This window comes from Pinus tabuliformis, chromosome 7, assembly GCF_031772625.1.
Source record: "Pinus tabuliformis cultivar Carrire ecotype Pingquan chromosome 7, CPIR1, whole genome shotgun sequence".
In the NCBI taxonomy this organism is placed as follows: Eukaryota; Viridiplantae; Streptophyta; class Pinopsida; order Pinales; family Pinaceae; genus Pinus; species Pinus tabuliformis.
This window is the reverse complement of record NC_142293.1, coordinates 284568052-284591275: the sequence shown is the minus strand read 5'-3', so window position 1 is coordinate 284591275 and position 23224 is coordinate 284568052. Positions and strand designations below refer to the sequence as shown.

General features: G+C 38.6%; 1 protein-coding gene across 1 annotated transcript in view; it reads left to right on the top strand.

The window, feature by feature from the left end:
* LOC149246976 (Carbohydrate-binding-like fold) overlaps nt 1-23224 on the top strand; it is a 312430-nt gene that overhangs the window by 181852 nt on the left and 107354 nt on the right. The gene's annotated exons all lie outside the window — the stretch shown is intronic.

Sequence of the window (23224 nt, the reverse complement as noted above, 5' to 3'; positions counted from 1 at the left end):
TCTCCAGTATTCATTTTCTCTCTTTTGTTGTGCTTGCTGAGATTAGGTGGAGGTTTCATTGTGTTTACAAGGAATTGGGAAATAAAACAACAATCGGCACTTTAAGAAACATTGATTATTGCTGCAGTGCTTATGCCTTGCAATTGTGATTGGGAATTTATGTAGTTTTAAAGTCCATTATCTTTTTCCCTACTGTTGTTGCAATGAAATTGATTTTATCTTCTTTGATGTTGGGGATTACACCTATGTTACATTTGCTTACCTATTTGTAAGGTTGCTATAATTTGGCCCTAATATCTGATCAATTAACCCACTCAAGTTGGGTCATCTTTGTTTCTCCAGTTTTCATTTTCTCTCTGTTGTTGCGCTTGATGAGATTAGCTGGAGGTTTCATTGTGTTTACGGGGAATTGGGAAGAACTAGCACGTGCTCTTCCAATACTTGGATCATAGGTCTCTAACTCTTTTCTCAAGAGAGTGTTGGGTTTCTAGAGATAGTTTCCACACCATCTATCCAACACAAGCCCTGTTAGGATATTCACTTCCTTAATTTGTCGATCTCGATGGCATATGAATGCATGAAATCAACGAAACCCCATTCAATAACAAGTTTGAGATCTGTGAGAACTTGTACATACTTTGAACCTAAAATTAGTAGATCAATTCTTAAAAGGGTCTTCTCATAACAAAATCTAGCGACTAGTGCAATGCCTCACTAGGTGACCTAGACAATGTGCAACACATTGTTAGTTTTTGGTAGCATTGGAAGTGCTCTAGTCTTAAAAATTGGTGGGGAGGCTAAGGCACATGAATTCTAAAGAACCTAGAAACCGTTTGGTGCAATTCCACCCAAATTGTATTTTATTAAAATAATTAATATTTTTAATGGGGTTCTTAAGTCTAAACTTGGGGAAATTAAAATATTAATGTGTATTAATCAAAATATGGGTGAGAATGATCTAGGAGGCGGATCAAGTCATGTTTTAATCTTAGCTGTTGATTATAGACTTAATCTCGATTGTTGAAGACTCAACAGGAAAAGTATAAAATGGAGGCTTGGGGTTCATTTGGAAATACACACAGAGACATTGAGGAAATTGATTTTCTGAGCTGAGAAGTTCTTAGGAGGAAAATCGATTGGGGAGATCTTGTAGCAGAGGGTTAGTGAGAATCTGGAAGGACTTCCCGTAGAATACTGACAGAGAGACAAAGAGAGCTTGCAGAGAGGTAGCGCAGTAGTCGGGAGAGCTTATGTAGAAAAGCTGCTTGTCACGCAGAATCTAGAACTGTCGGAACAACGAGGAGCGCTGACGGAGAGGTAGCACAGTAGCTGAGAGAGATGACGTAGAAAAGCTCATTGTCACCCAGAATCCAGAATTGTTGGAACTGTCGATAACTGCCAAAATAGCCGGGATAGATGATGTAGAGGGCAGAAATGGTGACGCAGGGTTGACGCAGAAATAGCCAGGGTTAGACAATCTTGTGTCGGATCAGCGGAAATTTTGCTAGGTGAAGTGAGGTAAAACTCACTTAGATTTTCCGCCAGTATTTTCTTTGTAAAGGATTACTAGATGAGCATCCTAGATTTGTATTCAGATATTTCTCTTGCATAATAATAAACCCTCAGAGCTGCTACACCGGTTTTCCCGCATTGGGTTTTTCCGGGCACTATTGTGTCCAAATATAAGTGTGTCCTATGTATCGTGTTCTTTGTTCTATTTTTTGTTTCATGAGATCAAATATTTAATTAGTGTAGGTTGTAGAAATAATTTGCTTCAGTATTCAGAAGAATAACTTGGTTATTGTATATTAAAGATCAAGTAGGTGAAGTAGATTTAGATTTGATGTAGTAGGGGTTCCTTCGAGTCTAGGAATTTTCACATGCATTAGAGTGTTACCATTATCACCTCAGCAACTACTCCCCTCTCTTTAGTGAAGGACACAATCCAACACAATGAAGGCTTCGTTGGTAGGGCTTAGGGATCATGTAACCCAAATATCTTAAGCTAAATGTTCCTTAAAGGATCCTACAAAAAAATCCACTAGACAAGGATATGTAAAACTAGGGTTTGCAGTGGATGAAAGAGTAAATTGAAGACTTGGTTTCAAATGGCTTATGGGTCAATGTACATTGTAAAGGCTAGGTTTTAGCCTAAGGGGTCTCAACTAGATTACCCAAACAAATCAAAACTAGAAAAGCTCAAACCTGCTTTAAATTAGGGTTTTGGGACAACAAATGGCAGCAAAATAAAAGTATATACAATAGCAAATTTAACTGTTAAAAATGTGTTAAAAATATATGGAATGAAGGCTAAATTTAGGAGTAAACTAAGGACAAAATTACAACAAATTTTGATAGTTATTGTAGCACATAACAACAAATAAAGTATGACATCATCCCTAGAAAATGGCTGAAAAATTCGTAAGAAACTTTGAATTAGCTTCTCTAGCGCACCTTTAAACAACACCTGACATTAGGGCATGCATAAATAAGTCATTAGATCGTGAAAACATAGGATTTTGATTTAGTTTATCCTTAACTTACCATGAAACCAAAAGAAAAATGAATTTAGGGTTTTAAAGGAACACCACAAATGATAAATGCCTAAGATACAAACTATAACAGGGTTTCATTTGGAGTGATTCTAAATCCAAAAAAAAGCTAGGGCAAATAAACTAACTGTAGGGTTTGTAATTTAGGTTCTTAATGTAAACACATCATTGGATGTAAGTGAACAATTTTGCAGTCCATTGTCTAGGCAGAGTGTGTTGCCTTCAAGAGTTGAACATAGAGATGCACCTTATTTTTTGGTGTTCGCTATAATAAGATCAAAGGTTGCTATCATCGCCTCTACAAGGACTCGGGGCTCCCTCTCTACCTTCTTTTGATAGGACCAAAGATGCTTATCCCTCTTCATCAGGGAGTTGTTCTATGACAAATCTCAACGCTTGTGTGCTATCCACCGCATTGGGATGACTAGATTGATCACCTCATACTTGTTGATTCGATAGATCAGAGCAACAAGCGACAAACAAATTTCTAGAGTGCACAAGATAATAGAATGGTGAGACCTTGAGTTTCTTCTCATCAACCTCCCTGTTGGGAGGCCAGTTGACGAACCCACTAGGAGGCCAGTCAATATTATTGAGATTGGCTTGGTTGAACTTGTCCATACATAAGCCACATGTTTCTAGAGTGTTAGAGAGATCGACACAAGATAGATTACATTAGGCTACATGTTCCTAGAGTGCTAAAGAGATCAATACCAGATAAATTACATCAGACCACATGTTCCCAGAGGGTTAGAGAGATCAACACCAAACATATTCAGAGTAGACTGCCACCCACTCATCAAATTAAATCCTAGACCTAGAAGACAACTATAGATCAAAGCTTCCTTATTTTGGCCTTGGATGCAAGGACAATCCCTCACTCATATATCCCCCCTTTGATCATTTAGCCTAACATTTTGATGGTTCCATATGGCTTTGATATTGAGCCTGTTACCCATTAAAAGTGGGTGACCCCATAGGATAAAATTTTCTCCCATCATCTATTCCAGCCGGCCAGCTCGCAACCCCTTACAACCACTACTAGTTGATGACAATGTGCCATTCATATCTCCGCCACCTGCATTTGTCATATGCTTCCTCACCCATTTGGCAAGAGTACATGTTGGAAGGTTGGGCTTCTGATCAAAAGGTATTTTATTCATTTTTGCAATCGGGTGCTTATGCTTCTTTTGTATTTGGGTATTTGACATGGATTATGGGCCAACCTAGAAGAAAGGGGTTTTGATCATGATCTTGTTCCCTCACCTTAAATGGGGGGTTAATCTTTCATACTAGTCTAGTGGGATCTCCCCTAATGGCCTAATGGTGTATAGGAGGAGCAGTACTTGGGAAACCTAGATTGAGACAACGTAGTCCCATCTCTCCCTATTCCATACTTACCACTTTCCATCTAACATTACAAGCCCTATATTCCACCTCCATTATTTGAATTCAACTGACCATTGTTTCTCTCGGATTTGGCACCATACACTCCCATACCTGGGTAGTGCCTAGAACTCTGCCCTTGGAGGTTGACGAAGCTAAAAGAACAAGAAAACATATATGATGACCACAAGGAAAGACAAAAGAAGATCAAAATGCAAAATATGTGTGGGACAAACATATTAGCACGTGGGTAAAAGTCTAGCATGAGCTCTACCACACTCATTATGGCCATCACCCTGTTCTTGAGCACTTGTTGCTCCTCCTATTATGAGAAGGAACCCTTGCATGACCCAACACCTGGGGGGCAATGAGTTGTCTCACCATTAAGGGGGGTAACAACTGCTATATATCACACAAAGCAAGCTCTAACCCTTTGAGCTATGAGCCGTAATACAAAGAAAAAATCTAGAACAAGTAAAAGGTGCATAAGAGGGGTGGAAAAAAGAAGCTGAGTTGGTAACTCATGCATCCACGATTGCTCCCTCCCCACATCTATATACTTAGAATGAGGAGCCCATTATAGTTGGTCCCTTTGACCATGGAATTTGGTCATGTAGTGTTCTCCCCTTCATTCCATCATTGTTCACATGACGCCTACCAATTGAAGGGTGGACCATGGACATGTCTCTTCCCCTTGGGGGCTGGAAACACTTAATAGGGTGGTATATTAGCCACTCATACCTAGGGAGGTAACACCATTGTGCGTTCAAAGCCTCAATTTTGGAAGGGGAACCTTATTTGAAGTGTCAAATTGTCCCTTACTTTCAAGCTTAGTTCCCTTAAGCTAACATGGTTAAATGTACTTAATGATGTAGTTGCTAGCACTAGATATTGTGTAATTGTCAAGTAGTTCTACAACCATGGCTTGGGAAACTTAATTAAGGCCCAAGCCTTTTAGAGGAGCATATTTACATGCACAGGTGGAGTGTTGAGAGCCATGAGAATCCAAGCTATAGCAGAGCATCATAGACACTCAAGGGCACGTCTAGCACCCATGACATTCCAGCATTTTTTGCCATACATTGATGACTTTTATGGGTTGATGCACCTAGACCTAGCATGCCCCCAACCGGTTAGCACTGATGGTGGGTTGTTGATTCGAGGCCTAAAGGAGGATGGTCTCATACTTTGAGACATGGGAGGGCTAGCACCACCTTGAAAGCCCCAAACATTGGAGCAAAGACATGCATTTTAACTGCTTGGAGACCCATGAGACCACTTCTATACCCCAAGATGAAAATTGGGGTTGATAGAGGAGTATTGATAGAGACCTAAGTGGAAACCCTTAGGGAGGTGATTTTAGAAGGCTGCTACTCACATCTTGGCACCAAGAGGCCTCAACACTAGCTCTAGAATGGCTCACGTATGCATGACATCATAATTCTCTCTCTTACGGCTGATGCATGTGGGAAAGAGTTATGTTTTATTGTTGTTACTATGTTGACTTATGGCCTAGCTTGTTATTAGTACATTATTTTATTATTTTAAGGGACATCAGGCTAAAATTAGAATTTGAACTCCTCAGATAAATACATGACACATTTATTCTTGTAAATCATCATCACAACTTGGAGATTTCAACCTTTCTTTAGAGAATTTCTCAAGCAACAAAACTTATAGCTTGTTGACTTAAACGTAAAATACATAAGCGATATTTGTAATAATTTATTAATATATATAAAAGTGTACAAGTGATGTCGAATGTTACAATGAGGAACCACATATATACCTAAGCCGATGTCCTTTCGTGATTGGGCATGTCTTTTAGACATGTCTTTTCACTTAACTAATGACTACTTGACATAATCATTAATTGATTATTTAGTATTTACATTTATTTATTTATAGATGTTTATTTTATTTTATCCAATTTATGCTTGTAACACTGCCCCTTCCTTTAGAAGCTTTGTCCTCAAAGCTTATTGTTGACAATTTCCTTCGTCTTAGCCCTGAACAAATTTCTTCACCTTGCATTTTATTATCCTGACTTCTGTAACTTGACGTCACTGGTAGCTCAGCGTGTATAATTCGTTTATTTTTTATTTTTTATATATTGACCTTTTCTTCTTTTACTTTTTATTTTTATTTTTTTAAATAATATATTTTTTTAAATTATATATATATATATATTTATATATATAATAATTATAAACCATAGATTAGTTTTTTTAATTTTTTAAATAATATTTTTTTTAATTATATATATATTTTACATATATAATAATTATAAATATAACTTTATATATATATATATATTTTGTAATGTTTATGTTGTTATCTGTATGTTAATTAAATAAAATTACTGTGTATCGATTCGTGTATAGTTATTCAACCAACATTACTAATATTTGACGTCCTGCCCTTTGACTTGGGACATGATGGTTCAATACACCAACCTACCCGAATTTACGCTGCAACGTTGACTGGTGTCTGTTCAGCAATGTGAACGAGAGGAATGGAGTTTGTTGGGCTATTGAAAATGTGAGAAGGTAGAGTGGCAGGGTAGAGGCGTGGAGCGACGGGATCAACAGAGAGGTATGTTGAGCACGGGGGATCAACACGGGGGAAGTTAAATGCACTTGTGAACACAACGTGCTGCAACGTTGGGTTAGTGGATAAGACTTCGTCCAGAGGTGCCAGCATTGCAGTGGTAGCTGACATATGGAGATGTCCGTCCAAAGGTGTCGGTGTTGCAGTGGTATCCGGCATATGGAGGTGTTCATTCGTGATGGGAATGTATGGCACAAACCATGGAACCTCTTCGTCTTCGTCAAGAAGTTGGTGGCCCCACCGGATTCCGGCACGGAACCAAGCTTCCCTCAGATTTCGTTTCATCCATCGCTCCATAAAGTTGCTGTACCTTTCATATGGCCTTAACACAAACACAAATATCACATAGGGACTATTTTCTCTACTCCCATTAGCCCTTGGAGCATTGCTCTCTACTTGTTGGATGAAGTGACGAAACATAAAATTTACTGTCATGTCAGGAGAAGTGGCCATCATTATGTCGGACCACTTGTTTTGCCCAAACCACCAAAGAAATTCTCGAAGAGGATAATTTCTTTCAAAAATATTGTTGGGAAGCTTCTATAAAGTATTTTGCAGATTAAACTGAAATGTGGTTCCATATGAGCGGCAGGGAGCAAGGGACCAAACTATTGTTGCATTGCATAGTGAAACAGTTAACACATTCATCAGAGCTAAGTCCCACTCCTGTTTTATCCTATCTTTTCGATGGTTTAATTCCCACCAAGCACTACAACAAATAGTTGTGGCCTTCTCCAAAAATATTTTATGAAGGAAGGCTGGATCCGCAATCATCCATCCAATAAATGCCCTTGAAACAAACCTGGCCACAGTTGGTCTTGCATTCATTGATAAATCCCTGACCATCTGAGCTGAGTTAATCAACCCCATTTCAAAAACTTGAAGAAGTCCAGTTGGCAAGTCACTCATGGTCCTATACCACTCTTGCATGACAACCTCTACAATTTTTCTATCAAACACCTCTTGGAAAATTGTACTATCACTGGGAAAGGCATTGTCGAAAATAGCAGAAATAGTTGCATCCTTTTCCATGAAACTCTCTCCTACCTCTAATCTCGGTTCAACATTCTTTGACTCGGTATTTAAATACATTGAACCAAACTCTGAAACAGTTGAAATTGCAGAGGTTTCCACCTCTACATTTGGAAATGTGGACGAAACCTCAGTTTCTGAGTATAGCGTACTAGCAACCCCATCACTTTCAGATACATTAGACACAGATTTGTTTTCAGTGTGAAATGCAACAAGAGAAGATGAATTTGCAGATTCAGGTGTGGCTACTGAATTAGGCTCAGAAGAAGGAAGAATTGCAAAGCTATCCAAATTCTCTAATATGGTAGTGGTTGTGGAATCAGGTAGTGGACTATATACCACATGTTTGCTATCAGTAATTGGCACCACATCAATTGGACCAGATTTAGGCTCTTTTAGTTCCACAGTTTGAATGGAGACAACCATAGAAGAAATACTCACATCACCCTCATTGTTCCAAAAGGGGTTGTCAAAAACATGTTCGGTAGCTGGGCTCACATGATTTTGCAAGGCTTCAGTCTGCAACTTCGCAACCTCTGTTTGCATAGATTTTTTTGGCTGAATAAATTTGCTAGTAGGCAACAAATTGCATCTTTTTTTTGAATCTCTGGCCAATGTGTTTTCTGTAGCTCCTTTTGGAAATATAGACACCTCATGACTTAAAGGCTTGCTCTCTTCAGAATCATCAGTGTCTTCTTCAACATTTTCCTCATTGTTATGATATTGTTCATCTTCTTGTTTCTCAAGATAGTCCTCATCCACATCAAGATCAACTTCATCTGGATCCTCATCTTGATCGATATCATCTTCATATTTATCATTATCTATTACATCTTCATTTTCATTATCAACATTTTGATCGAAATCTTCTTCTTTTGCTTCCTCTTGTTTCGTTTCTTCACCATCGCTATCGTCTTCCTCTGCATAAATTTTCTTTAGACATGCTGTAACTTCTGCACATGATCTTTCTAATTGCTGAAATGCTTCTTGAACTTTACTAAACTGCTCAACGCATTCAGAACGTGAACGTAATGGCACATTGTGCGGCAGACAAAGTTCAAAGACAAACATGATTATATTATGCGACATGGCTTCGATACCACTGAAGCAACAAAACTTGTAGCTTGTTGACTTAAACGTAAAATAGACGATGTATTTGTAATAATTTAGTAATATATATAAAAATGTCCAAGTGATGTCGAATGTTAAAATGAGGACCCACATATATTAACTAAGCAGGTGTCCTTTCGTGATTGGGCATATCTTTTGGACATGTCTTTTCACTTGACTAATGACTACTTAAGATAATCTTTACTTGATTGTTTAGTATTTACATTTATTTATATTTATAGATGTTTATTTTATTTTATCCAATTTATGTTTGTAAAAATTTCGACCCTCTTTTCTTGTGGTAGAGATGTGACCTATAAATGCATTTTGATATTTGGAGCAAATCGTTTGTCTTTGGAGCTATTGTCTTGGATCAATGAATGGAATCATGCATGAATAAGTATTTTCTTTTTGTCTAATGTATGGAATATATTGAATCCAAGATTTGCCATTGTGCCCTAATTTGTTGAAAATCTATTTGGTTGGATCTAGATAATATTATTGCATGCATTACTCGTTAAATAACAAGTGAATGATAATCCTAGTGGTGAACTTTTATTAACTCTCCCATGAAACTTCTTGATCCATTGCATGATTGCAAGAGTTGTTGGTGCTAGGGCATCAATTATCCTTCCTCCTTAGCAACTTTTTGTTCATTTAATCAACTCAGACTCCATCATCCCAAGGATAAGACACTGGCCCTCCTTTGTTGATGACGACTTCAAATTTAATCCATAAATTTTCATTTAATTTGGCCCCTTTAAGGCCAAGCAACCAAGCTAGGGCTTGCTGCGAATTCCTAGGTAAGAGGAATTTCTCGGGTTGGAGAGTATAAATGACAAGAGGAGAGTGGTAGCCACAAAATCCCTTCTTTTGGTAGGCATTCACTCCAATTTCACCCACAAATTTCTTTTCCCTAGTTACTCACAAAAAGATAGAAAAGATAGATGAACACCTTAGAAATAAGCCTCTTCGAGGGGGCAACCTCCTTTACAATACACAAATGAACAGTTGGATGATACAAATGACAAGACCTCCTTTCTATATATAGGAGCCTAAGGGGTCATAATATAATCAGAGCTGACATAACAATAGTAATGTAACCAATAGTGGGCTTCTATGGGGCACAATAATAACAATATGGAGACTACGTGGGCACAAGTTATAGTGTGGAAAAAGTTGGGAAAAAATCGGGATTAAATCCCCAAAATGCGATTTTTTTAGGTGGCCGATTAAATCGGCTGATTTTTCTTAGTTGAAAAAGTAGAGGATTAAATCGGGACTTCTTCCAAAAAATCGTGAATGAGGTAGTCTCTTTAACGATTTTTTAATTTTTTTGTTTGAAAAATCGAGATTTTATTGAAAAAGTCTGGATTTTATTGAAAATGTTGGGATTAAAAAAAAATGAATATTTTTGTATTTTTTTTTTAATTTTGCCGATTTTTTGCCGACTTTTTAAAAAAACTCTCGAATTTAACGACTTTTTCAACTTCTGGACCCTTGCCGATTTAATCCCGACTTCGACTTTTTCCACATTGCTTTTGAATGAGTGGCCACACTTCTTCGTCCTTCTCCATTCATCCCTTGCTTCGTTTATCCAATTTGGTTGGATAATAGAAATAGCACAAAACAATGCTTCCACATCCTCATTCTTTCTTGAGAGTACATCTGCCACAACATTTTGCTTCCCTTTTTTGTAGATGATTTCAAAGTCATAACCCAACATCTTTGTGACCCATTTTTGTTGCTCTTCAGAGGATAGTCTTTGTTCTAAAAAGTATTTAAGACTATCATGATCTGTTTTTACCTTGAAGTGTTTTCCCATTAGGGAGCGTCGCCATTTCTTAAGTGCATTTAGTATTGCCAAAATTTCCTTCTCATAAATAGCTTTGTGTAAATACTTTCCTTTGATTGGACAACTTTTGAAAGCAATGGGTCTTTCATCTTGCATTAGAACAACACCAATTCCATTTCCTGAAGCATCACATTCCACGATAAAGGTTTTGTGAAGTTTGGCATAGCTAAGACCGGTGCTTGGCACATTGCCTCTTTAAGATATTCGAAGGCCTTTGTTGCTTCTGGAGTCCATGAAAATGCATCTTTCTTCAATAATGTTGTTAGAGGTGCTGCTATTCTCCCAAAGTTTTTAACAAATTTGCGATAATACCCTATCAACCTGAGAAATCCTCGCAGATGCTTTATGGATGTGGGGATTTTCCATTCTTTAATGGCTTTAATTTTGCTAGGGTCTACCTTAACACCTTCATGAGATACAATATGACCCAAATATTCCACCTCTTGTACTCCAAAGAAGCATTTGGAGCTTTTTGCATATAATTGTTTTTTCTCCAATAGTTTGAGCACCCTGTCAACACGTTGAACATGATCCTCCAAGACTTGCTGTAGATTAGTATATCATCAAAAAATACTAACACAAATTTTCTAAGGAAGGGTTTGAAAATGGAATTCATCAAACCTTGAAATGTAGAAGGTGCATTGGTAAGGCCAAATGGCATGGCCAAAAATTCATAATGACCCTCATGAGTTCTAAATGCTGTTTTCAGAATGTCTTCAGTCTTCATTCTGATTTGATGATATTCTGAACGAAGATCCAACTTGGTGAAGTAAATTGATCCATGCAATTCATCCAATATTTCATCAATGACAGGAATGGGAAATTTATCTTTAATAGTGAGCTTGTTGAGCTCCCTATAATCCGAACACATGCGCCATGATCCATCCTTCTTGTGCACCAATACTACTAGAGCAGAGAAAGAACATTGACTAGGTTGAATTATACCAGCCTCTAGCATTTCTGCAACCATATGTTCAATTTCACTCTTTTGGGCATAGGTATATCTGCACGGCCTAATGTTTGGAGGAACACTTCCTGGAATCAAATGAATAGCATGATCATGATCATGAATAGGTGGGAGGCCTTTGGGAGTCTCAAATACCTTGGAATGATTGTCCAACACTTTTTGGAGATCTGGAGAAATAAATGATTTCGATGTGGGAACCTCTAGCGAACATAATTGTGCAATTACGCCTCGTTGTTCCTTCTTTAGAAGCTTTGTCATACCGTTAGAGCTGATTATCTTTCCCGGTTTCCCTGTAATACCCCTTAATTCAACTTCCTTTCCTTCTACACAAAATTTCATGAAAAGTTCTTGAAAATTAAAAGCTATTGTACCCAAGGATTGTAGCCATTGGACTCCTAGTACAACATCAGCACCACCCATTGGAATAGAAAGCATTGGGCTATTCAATACATATTCTCCGATGGATAGCTTGATATTATGGCACTTTCCAGAGCAATTTAAGGTTCCTCCACTTCCAACCATCACTTGACACTTTGGTGCTGGTTATAGGAAGCAATTCAATTGCTTGGCTGTCTTACAATGAATAAAATTATGGGTACTTCCTGAATCAATCAACACTATTACCTTTTTCTTCTTGATATGTCCTTCTATCTTGATAGTTTGAGGAGTGGTAATTCTAGCCAATGCATTACAAGATATGGTTGGATTAATTTTTTCTTTATCTAGAGTTTGTTCCTGGAGTATATCCTCTTCTTTTGAAATTTCTTGTTCCTTTTCTTCCTCCTCTTCACAATCTATGTAGAATAATTTTTTCTCAGCACACTTATGACCTTTAGCGTATTTGCTATCACAATTGTAACAAGCCCTTTTGCTCTTTTTTCTTCCAATTGTTGTGGTGTCAACTTTGTAGGTTGTGGAAGGCTAAGGGTAACAACACTTCTATCTTTATAGTTGTGAGTGGTAGGCTTCCTGGTTGCCATAATTTTGCTTTCCATTTTTCTTGCTAACCTGAATGCCTTCTCTAATGAATCAGGTTCCCAAAGGCGAACCTCATGTTGGATATTATTCTTTAATGTCCCTATGAACACATCAATCCTATGCTCCTCTGGAATATCTTTTACCCTTATGTTCAATTTTTGGAAGTCCTCAATGTGCTCCATCATTGAACCCTTTTGTTTGAGATTTATCAATTGGCTAAAAAAGGTGTTGCTTTTTGTATCCTCATAATGTGCTATCATTTCTTCCGTAAAAATTGCTCAAGTGACAATTTGTTTATGAGAGCAAAGCCATGTATACCATACAAACTGATTTGGTTCCAAATATAAAATTGCAATACGTACCTTTTGTGTGTTTTGCACTTATGGAGATCGAATAATTGCTCCATTTGTAGTATCCATGTTCCGGGATCCTTGCCATCAAACTTCCTCATATCGATTTTTGGAACATGGTGGGTCTTCAATCCAATATTAAAGTCTGTGAAATCATGATTAACATTTATTTTGTTCTCATCATGAGTTTCCTTTACTACCCTTTCACCATTAGTAACCATTTCTTGTAGCAACTTATTCAAATTTATCTTTAATTCTTCCATCTTAGTGCCCATGCCATTCATCTTAGCTTCCACACCATCCATCTTAACTTGCACGCCATTCATATTAGCTTCCACGCCATTCATCTTGGCTTCAGTTACCTTTTGTGAGAGTGAAAATTGTTGTACTTGGTCTTGTAATTTTGATATATCATGTTGCATTTCTTCCTCTTCTTCACGAGTCATGCTAGAGCTTTCAGGTTGCTTACTAGGTGTTTTCATTTTCTTTCTTCGGGGCATCAATTAATGTTAATAATTCTTCACTATTCCTTTGAATTCCTTCAAACTAAATTTTCAAACCAATCTTATGCAAATTAAAAAAAAAAACTACACACCTTTTTTTACTTTGTAAGAGCTCGATATTGAATTTATTGTACCTCTGTAACTGTGGATCTCTAATATCTGAAATCACATCCTGCAGTAGCCCTTTGAGTCCTCTTTCTAACCCCGCAAGTCTGATCAAGATTGGATTCTCCAAGGTAGAGTTATACCAAATCTCCCACGGTGACTTGATTATAGACTAGTTCAGTAGAGTGAACTTGTACAAAATGCCACGTGTAACTGTTTCAACCTTAGTACCTAAAAGTGTTCTATAGAAAACTGCAGGTCGTTCTCTTTCTGAAACATCTTACGAAATTTCAATCTGATGCTCAAAACAAAAGTTATGACGATTTTCTCTGGGTGACCTCTTTGGAATGTAATTCGGGAATCTGCAAAATATAGCGAGACAAGCTTTGAAATTTGGATCCAAAGATCATAATGATTTCGGCTCAAATGGTTTTTTTTAAGCTTCTGAAACATCGCAGAAAAAAAGTTATAGCGAAAATGCCACGATGACCTGTTTGGAGCAGCAAAACCCTAGAATCCAAAACTCTGATACCAAATATTATGAAACCAACTCACAAAAACATAGAAAAGATAGATGAACACCTTAGAAATATGCCTCTTCGAGGGGGCAACCTCCTTTACCTTACATAAATGAACAATTCTTGGATGATACAAATGACAAGACCTCCTTTCTATATATAGGAGTCTAAGGGGTCATAATATAATCAGAGCTGACATAACAATAATATTGTAAGAGCACAATAATACCAATAGCGGGCTTCTATGGGGAACAATAATAACAATATGGACTACATGGGCACAACAATATAATAAGGGGGTTGTACTAATAACAATAAGGGGTTACTCTAGTAGTATAGGGACCTAACACTTGTTATTGTTGAAAATCATTGTTTGAAACCCTTTCTCTTTTGGCCGCCCCAACACTCAACCTATTAATCAGGCCCTAAGTTTTGTGCTCTCAACCCCATGTCTCTACAAAGAGGGCGAATTTGCTTCTCATTGAAGCCTTTGGCCTAAATTGTGTCTTTCTTGTGGAAGGTTGTTATGAATATAATTCATATAAAAATAATAAATGTAAATATAAATATAATAACAATAAGTAATAATTAATTAACTAATAGTTAGCTAGTTAGCAATGAAGAGGCATGTCTTAGAGACATGACCATTCATGAAAGGACACCCGCCTAGGTATATAAGCGAACCCTCATTGTAATCATTTCACACATCTTTTATACATTGAACAATTCTTATATACAATTACTACTTGTCCTACGATGGATACTTACATATTTAAGTTCTTTTGAATTATTTCACTGCATATACGAACTTTGTTTGTTACAAAGACCTTATCAATTCACCCTATACATTGACCTTAATACCAATTAGGTGACCTTCTCGCATACCAGGACTCCTCCCACCATTGGAAATCTATAAAGAGGAAGGTGTTTTAGCTATGGTGACAGTGGGCCACTACCCCATTGTTATCACTTGGTTTAGTGTTAGCCTTGTAGGGTATACCTTTCCAAAGCTTGCTAGATTTTGTGGCAACATTTTTGCCGCCGTTGCTGGGGATGAAGTGAGTCTATCTTCATTAAATTTGAATATTTTGTTTCATCCCCGCTGACAAGATAAATCCTTTTCCCGCAACTCCATTGGAAGAACGAAGCCCTTGTTCTTCATTAAGCTTCAAATTCAATGGTTGTAGGGTGAAGCAAGCATCTCTCAAGGCATTTTGAATTCCCCTTGGCAACTCCCCATTTGGTTATTATGCAAAGCTCAAGGCAATGGCTCCTTGGGAATCGCATGAGGTTAAGATTTGTGAGTTCTTAAATATAGAAGAAGGGAAGCGGGATATTAGCCATATTTTTGAGCATTGAAAATGATTCGATATATGACACTGATGATGATCTTCTCCTTCCTCCATCTTCCTCATCATATCACTTCCATCATGTTCTTGAAGACATTAGTGAGAGTCATATGCCTGAGATAGCTCTTGAGCAAAAGTTTGTGAATTTGATCATTTAGTATTCCATACTTTGTTGATTTTTCCACAACACTCAAGAATTGGGTTTAAGTCTAAGATCACGATTACAAACACACACAAATGCCGCAACAGAAGCACTTTGCACAACAGGAAACATATAGTAGTGAATCAATCTCGTGCACAAGACAATTTCTAACACACGAATTGCTATATTACAAGCATTAATACAACAATCTTGGGGCTCTCGTACTGAGGATCATGGCCCTTACATAGAACCCTGATACAGGGACACAACTAGGGATTGGTGTCAACAACTATGACCACCAATCTTTCCTTGAACAAGATACACTTGACCTACTTGTTGAAGGTGCACACAAGAATCCTTTCAGTCCACGTACCTTGAACACATCTGGCGGATAGTTTGCCTCCCCATCTGCTGATCACTGCAACTTCAGAATGCTTGCATCTGCAACTTCTTAATCTGTCACTATCAACCCTCCTGGCTGTTCTAGGATGATTGAGCTTAGGCTCACTGATCTACCCTCTAGCAATCCTCTTGCTCCACCAAGATGGATTGCTCTTTGGGACTTTAATGTCTGCCCTCTAACAATGCCCTCTGCTGCTCCAAAGGATCACATTCTTAGGGTCTTCTAGATCTACCTCATATCCATCTCCTTACTTCTCCAAAGGTGACAAAACGTAGGGCTTAACAATTTTCCCACATATCAACAATTTGCCTCTTTGCATATGTTGAACTAGGGGTTCACACCCCAACCCTCTTTTCATTGATTCACAAATCCCAAACCACTGAAATAGGGCTTGACAATCTGCCCTCTTATCAGTGCAACAATTTATTGAACTAGGGCTTGATACACAACCCACACTTTTGCAACTGGCCTGCTCAAATTGTAGGGCTTCTTGACTAGCCATTAACAATCCACGAAAGGCATTGTACATAGGCTTCCATCAACCTCTGTTCACACCTAGAACAAAGATTCAAACCAACGCTGCACACTATGACAACTTCTGTGCATCTTCTATCCTTTTCACCATTGCCCAAAGTTGGAGATGCTCTTCAACCCTTTCTAGGCCTTGAAAATCAACTTCCTTATCATAGGCTTCTGTGGCCTATAATATAGTGGCAAGACATACTTCTTATCACCCTTCTTTGAGTCACGATCTTCCTAAACTAGCACATAAATCACCTCAAATTGTCTTACTCTTTTGAATAGACTTTGATGCCAGAAGTAGGTTCACTGTACATTCATTGAAGCAACCCTAACTAGGGCACAAAGACTACAGTTCAAATCCTTGAACAAACCTCTTCCACAAATAATGAACCACCAACATAAGACAACACCTCACCTCAAGAACTTGGCATAGCTTCTCAAGGATCCTCGGCCTTGAACATCTCCTTGACTGAAGTTATTGGCCTCATCTACAGACCTCTGCGACCCTCTAGACTAGGGTTACCTCAATCCTTTATTCAACCTTTATACCCTATAACATCCTCCCATACATCCTGAAAACCTTCGCTGACTTTGGAGAAAGACTCGATCGTATCTAGGTCTACCTTTGCACTTCAGATGAGTGTGTCGGTCCTTTGCTTCAAGTGCTAAAAGGGCTCAGCTGTCACAGAGAATGTGATTGAAAACCTAATAGAACTTGTGCCCATAATGAACCATGAATAGATCTACTAAACTCGGCCAACCATAATTTACCAAACTTGTCCTTGCTTATCAAACTCGTCTCCTCTTTAAGAGATCTGCGGTCTTGTGCTTATCTTCTATGATGATATGCTCTTGTGGATTGATCTCAAATGAGCTCGATCTCCCTCTTCTTATAATTTCCTATAAGGCAATGGGTAGCCCTCAAGAGTTGTCTTCCATTTGAATTCGCCACGTCATCAAACCGTTAGTTGCCCTTAGCCCTTTAAGGGTGCCCCACATGATTTAGATGATTAAACAATTATTTTCTTTAGTTGGTTTCACGGCCACAACTTTGGGTGCAAAACCCATTGCTTGGGTACTTCGCCCATAAAGTCCATGTGGGTCAACCTTATCCCAAACCTTGTACCCTAGGGTGTGGGAGTACCTCCCAAGCTACACAAATTAACATACTTACGCTGAGAGAAAGGATCCAACGACACAAGTTGGATTCCTCTTTTCCCTCATCTCCCATGACCCTTGATATATGGTCATCTTATTTTCCCACCTCCCACCCTTATGATCCATCATGCAAATCTTGCAAAGGAGGAAGTAAAATTTGGTTTCCCTATCTCATAATGACTCAAAAGGGCAATTATTGTTATGTTTATAAGATGGTTACGTTTGTTGTATGACCAAGCTCATGCATAGTGTGTTAGCGTTGCATGGTAGTGTAAGTGCATCGCATATTCTTTTTGCATGCTAATAGCACTCATCTCATGTTTCATATAGATTAGAATGCATTTAGATTAGATTTTACTTTATGTACAAATTTATACTCTTGTATAAAACATGGTCAATACCCTATGTCCAATGCACATGCTCCCAAAAACATTTGTTATAATGTGTAGGTTGCATGTTTGTAGTCCTAGGAAATTGTTGGAGTTCTCATTAACTCCCTGTTCGGGTACATGGATCGTTCGCTCTATGGTGAGCTCATGTCCTAGTTGGGGTCAAATGTTACCCAACAAAAGTGGGTGACCCCATAGGAGAAATTTTCATCCCGTCATCTCTTCTAGTTGGCCAGCCAACAACCCCTGCTAGCCACTACGAGCCGATGGCAATGTGCCATTCATATCTCTGCCACTTGTATTAGTCATATGCTTCCTCGCCCATTTGGGAAGAGCACATGTTGGAAGGCAAACTTTTGATCAAAAGGTACTTCATTCATTCTGCAATCAGGTACTTATGCTTGTTTGTATTTGGGTATTTGACATGGATTATGGGGTAACCTAGAAGAAAGAAGAGTTTTGACCATGATGTTGTTCCCTCACCTTAAATGGGGGGTTAACCTTTCATCCTTGTTTAGTTGGACCTCCCCTAATGGCCTAATAGGTATGGGAGGAGCACTACTTGGGAAATCCCAATTGAGACAATGTAGTCCCATCTCTCTCTATTCCATACTTACCACTTTCCATCTCACATTACAAGCCCTATATTCCACCTCCCTTCTTCAGTTTCAACAGACCATTGGTTCTTTGGGATTTGGCAACATACACACTCATACCTGGAAGGGGCTTGTAACCCACCAAAAGTGGGGTGCCCCTTTGGAGAGCTTTTCTTTCTGATGTATCGTCCTTTTGCCGGCAGGAACAACCTTTGACAACCCCCTGATAGCTTTAATGTGCTACTCTATCTCCGCAACCCGAGCCAACCATCATGTGCCCTCGCCTATTTTTCGAGATCGTATAGTTGAAGGTGGGCCATCCAATCCTAAAGGTATGGTTTTTCATTTTGAAATCGGGTGTTTTTCATTATGAAATCAGGGGTTTATGGTTCTTTTTCTTGGGCACACTTGGGTTTGGATTATGTGGTTTCTTGGAAGGAGAAAGGGTTCTGATTGTCGTCTTGTTCCCTTACGTTCACTGGGGGGTTATTCTTCAACCCTAGTCCCGTGGGATCTTCCCTACTGGCTTATAGCTTTAGGATGAGGACTACATGGGAAACCCCAATGTTGGTAGCGTGGTCTTGTTTTCCTGTTCCATATTTTTCACTCCTCTTCGCACATTACATGCCTTATTTCATCATCTTCCCCCTTTGGGTCCATAAGGCTTTGGTACTCCCCATCCCCTTGTCCACATGTCTGGGTTGGGCTTGGAACGATGCCCCAGAGGTTGATGCGGTTGAGAAAAGGAGATAAAAAGATAATATAGGCACATACAAAAAAAGAAGATAAAAATATAATATGGGGGAGCAAGTTCCTTAGTAGATATAGCTATCTAGTTGTAGAGATTCAACATAAGGAAGTTTGAGCCAAAGATCAGTGATTGAGGGAGTAACAACAGGATGATTTAGAAGCATCTCTAGTGGCAGTTTACAGGAGTGTGGGGAGGCAACGTCTAATCCACAGAGGGACTGCGCAGGCCTCCTAAAGGGGCAATTCGATCCAGCCAAGCAGGCGATCGACTCAGCAGCTAAGTGTTGGGAAATTCTTCTAGAGTGCCAACGAACTCTTCTAAGTGGCAAAGATAGTCAAACAAAGGCAATTCGAGGCTATTCTAGAGAGTGCGAGTTATAGCCTGCATAGAAACAACAAAAAGGCTACCCAGGGGTATTTTTTGGGAGGCAGTTCAAGGGGTCAGTTGAGGCCAGATTGTTTGTGGATAAGGGAAAATTTCCCTTAGAGATTTTGTAGTGATTTTCTCAGGAGAGGGTTTCCAGTTTGACATCCAGATTATTGTACTCAAATTTTTTTGTTGCATAATAATAAAATAAACCCTCATCTGCTGCATTGGTTTTCCCTTCAGGGTTTTCTCGAGGACGTTAGTCCAAATATATTGGTGTCATTTTTATTGTGTGTGTGCATTTATTTTCTCAGTTCTAGTTTATTTTCCGCAACACAATTTTATTGTGAAGAATTGCAGTGCCATTTGTTTGGTTTTTTGCTGTAACAAATATACTGTTAGAAAATCGGAAAGGTAGAAAGATTTTCTTGTGTTGATAATTACTCGTGATATTCTTGTAGTTTTATTATCTTCTCTTTATGTTCTTCTTTTATCTTAGTTTCATCAAACAATCATCAAAACAAACATGAAGATCAACGACACTAGATGTAGGCACTCAACCAGGGCTAAAACCCCTCTTTAGGGAAAACCCAATCAAACACTTCCACTAATCAAATTGAGATAGATCAAGACCTTAGACCTGACCAAAAGATCTTCCTTCTCCACCAAGTCAACCTTCCAATATGATTTAGCAAGCTTCAGTAGTCTCTTCTTGTCCAGCAGCTACAGCCCAACAACAACCCAAAATTTTGATCCCCAGCTACTCTAGAATTTCGGCGAACGACGATCCAAAATTTGGACCCACAATTACTCCAGAATTTCGACCCAACAACATCGCATGCGTGAGATAAGGAGAGAAAATTTGACTTCCTTTTGCTTGACAAAGCTTTCCTTCTTCTTCGTTAGGGTTTTCTTCCTCTTCCTTGAACTTCACACCCTTTTTATGCCTCCAACAACTGCAGATCAAACTTCTTGAGTTGATTCTTTAAATGAGGTCAGATTACTGCCTTAATGTAATGTTTGTGTGAGGTCGAATTCCCTTGATGAGGCCAACTTGTCCTTCTTTGAGGCCGACTTGGTGGAGGAGGCCTACATGACTTATTTTATACAAAAAATAAATTTCTTTCTTGACTTAAGAAGCCCAAGAAGGGTCTCTTACATAATGGCATAGACAAGGACACTTGACATAAACCCTAGAATCCTACAATGGGTGCTTTGACCTAAGAACCAGACCCAAGCATGAAACCATGCTTTAATAAGTCAATTTCTTTTATAATAAAATTCCTTTTTCTTTCTTTTGACCAATACACTACATCATGACTCAAATACAGTTATGAAGACCAACACTAGTTACATTTTTCAACATAAACTGCATAGTTAATCAATTAGCATAATAAATTTCCAGTAGCTTCAATTTCAAGGAAATTTCACAACTCAAGGGTTACTTTTCTACAAGATGCATAGTAGAAACCAATCTTCTAATCTAATAATTACTACATAATGATCTTCAAACAATTTATCTAATGCTACGAACATCATTGAGAAATTATACACAAAATTTCAATAATAAATTTAGTAGGGCTAATAAAGATCATAAAGAGACATCCATGCACAATAGAGACAACAAATGTTCCCTGGGAAACCGAAACTTTGGAGAAAATACAACAAATTTTTTTCTAAGAGAAATTATCCTTTAACAAGGTTTACAATTTAAATTTTCGAGAAATCTGTTTCAAAATCCAAATCCAAACTTCAGTTAATTCATCCTCTATTTGCTCCCATGTGTGGTTGTTATAGAACAGAGATGATGATGATGATGGGTGTTGAAATGAAATGTCACATCATATATATAGACACACACACACAATTCGAATGGGTGAATTTTGACCGAGGGACACACCCTTTCATGGTGGGGCTGACTTGACCATTTTGAGCTGGCATGATGTCGAGAAAATAAAACTTTCATTATAATTTCCATAATTCTTGTAGGCTGACTTAGGAGGCCTCTTGGCATGCGTGAGTGCCTCCTTATGCTACACAAAAATCAACACTCCCTCTTAGTGAGGGAGGTATTCTCCTTGGCTACAACAGATTCCCTATTAGCTGAAATTTCTTCTTGATAAGAAAAGTTCATGAGCTTGTCATGTTGATGCATGTCTATAGATAACTCCATGTTGGAGTAGACAATGTGAATATCTAGGGCCTTTTACCTCTAGCCAAAATCCTTTATGGGTTTGTAGGAAAATGTGTCAATCTTCTTTGTTCAAAGTCCTTTATGACCAACCAAGGCCTTCTTTCTTCTCCGGATCGAATCTGCCCTTGAACCATTCACCCTCAACCAAAGTCCTTTATGGATTCTTAGGTGACTTACACTTATCTCCTCTAGTCAAAGTCCTTTATGAGCCATCCAAATCCTTTTGGTAGCGAAGCCCTTCCGGCTTCTTAGGAGAAGATCTGTCCAATCCTGTAATTGCCATGGGCCATTCACCTCTAGTCAAAGTTCTTTATGACCCAACCAAGTCCTTTTGGCTCCTTAGGTGAATGTATCCATCTCTCCTAGTCAAAGTCCTTTATGCCCTAGCCAAAGTCCTCAATGTCTTCAGGAGATGGTCTGCCCTAATCCTGCAAAGACATCAAACGTCCTCTCACCGAGGGAGGCATTTTGCATCATGCCAAGCTTGTCTCTAAAGTATACAAATTTCACTCAAGACAGAGGCTTGGTGAGAATGTTTGCAATCTTCTCATCTGTATATATGTACTAGAGCTCCACTTTTCCTCTCTGCACCATGTCTCGGATGGAGTGTCTTGATCAAGTAGTCTTGCAAGAAGCTTCTGAAGCCATCACGCTTCACGACTTGTGATGCAAGCTGCGATATACTTTGATCCTACTATATTGAGTGCAACAAAAGTTTGCTTCCTACTAAACCAAGATATCATAGGTGATCCCAAGTCGAAGCAACACGCTGATGTGCTCTTTCTGTCCTCTGCACTCCCGACCCAAACTGAATCTGTATATTTTGCAACCTCACTTCACCACCTGAGATATATCTAATTCCATATCCAATTGTACCACGGAGGTACCTCAACATATGCTTCGGTGCAACCCAATTTGCATACCTTAGGTCAATCATAAACTGGCTTAGGGTGCTCATGTAAAACAAATACCTGGTCTAGTGTTAACCAAGTAAATCAGGGATCCAATCAACTACTTGTACATCGTGAGGCCCACCAAATCCGAATCTCCAAACCCAAGAAATAGTGGATCTGACCAAAATCCTTCATTTCAATCTTGGAGGCCAACTCCCTCTAACACTGAAGTAAGTCTTCTTGTGGTAGTCTTGGCTGCTCCCTTTGTCACAGAAGCAAATCCTTCCACCACTTTTGCTCCTTTTGTCATGTAAGCAAGTCCGACTATTGCTGCTCCCTCAGAACTAGAACCTCTTCCTATCATCGGGCATGATCCTGTATGTCTTAAAAATCTATATAATTCCTTCCTTTCAAACACCAATCACTCTGACATATGTGTTAGAGACTGGAGCAAAAAATATCCCTGTATTCCCTCTTACTGGGAGAACCCTCTTG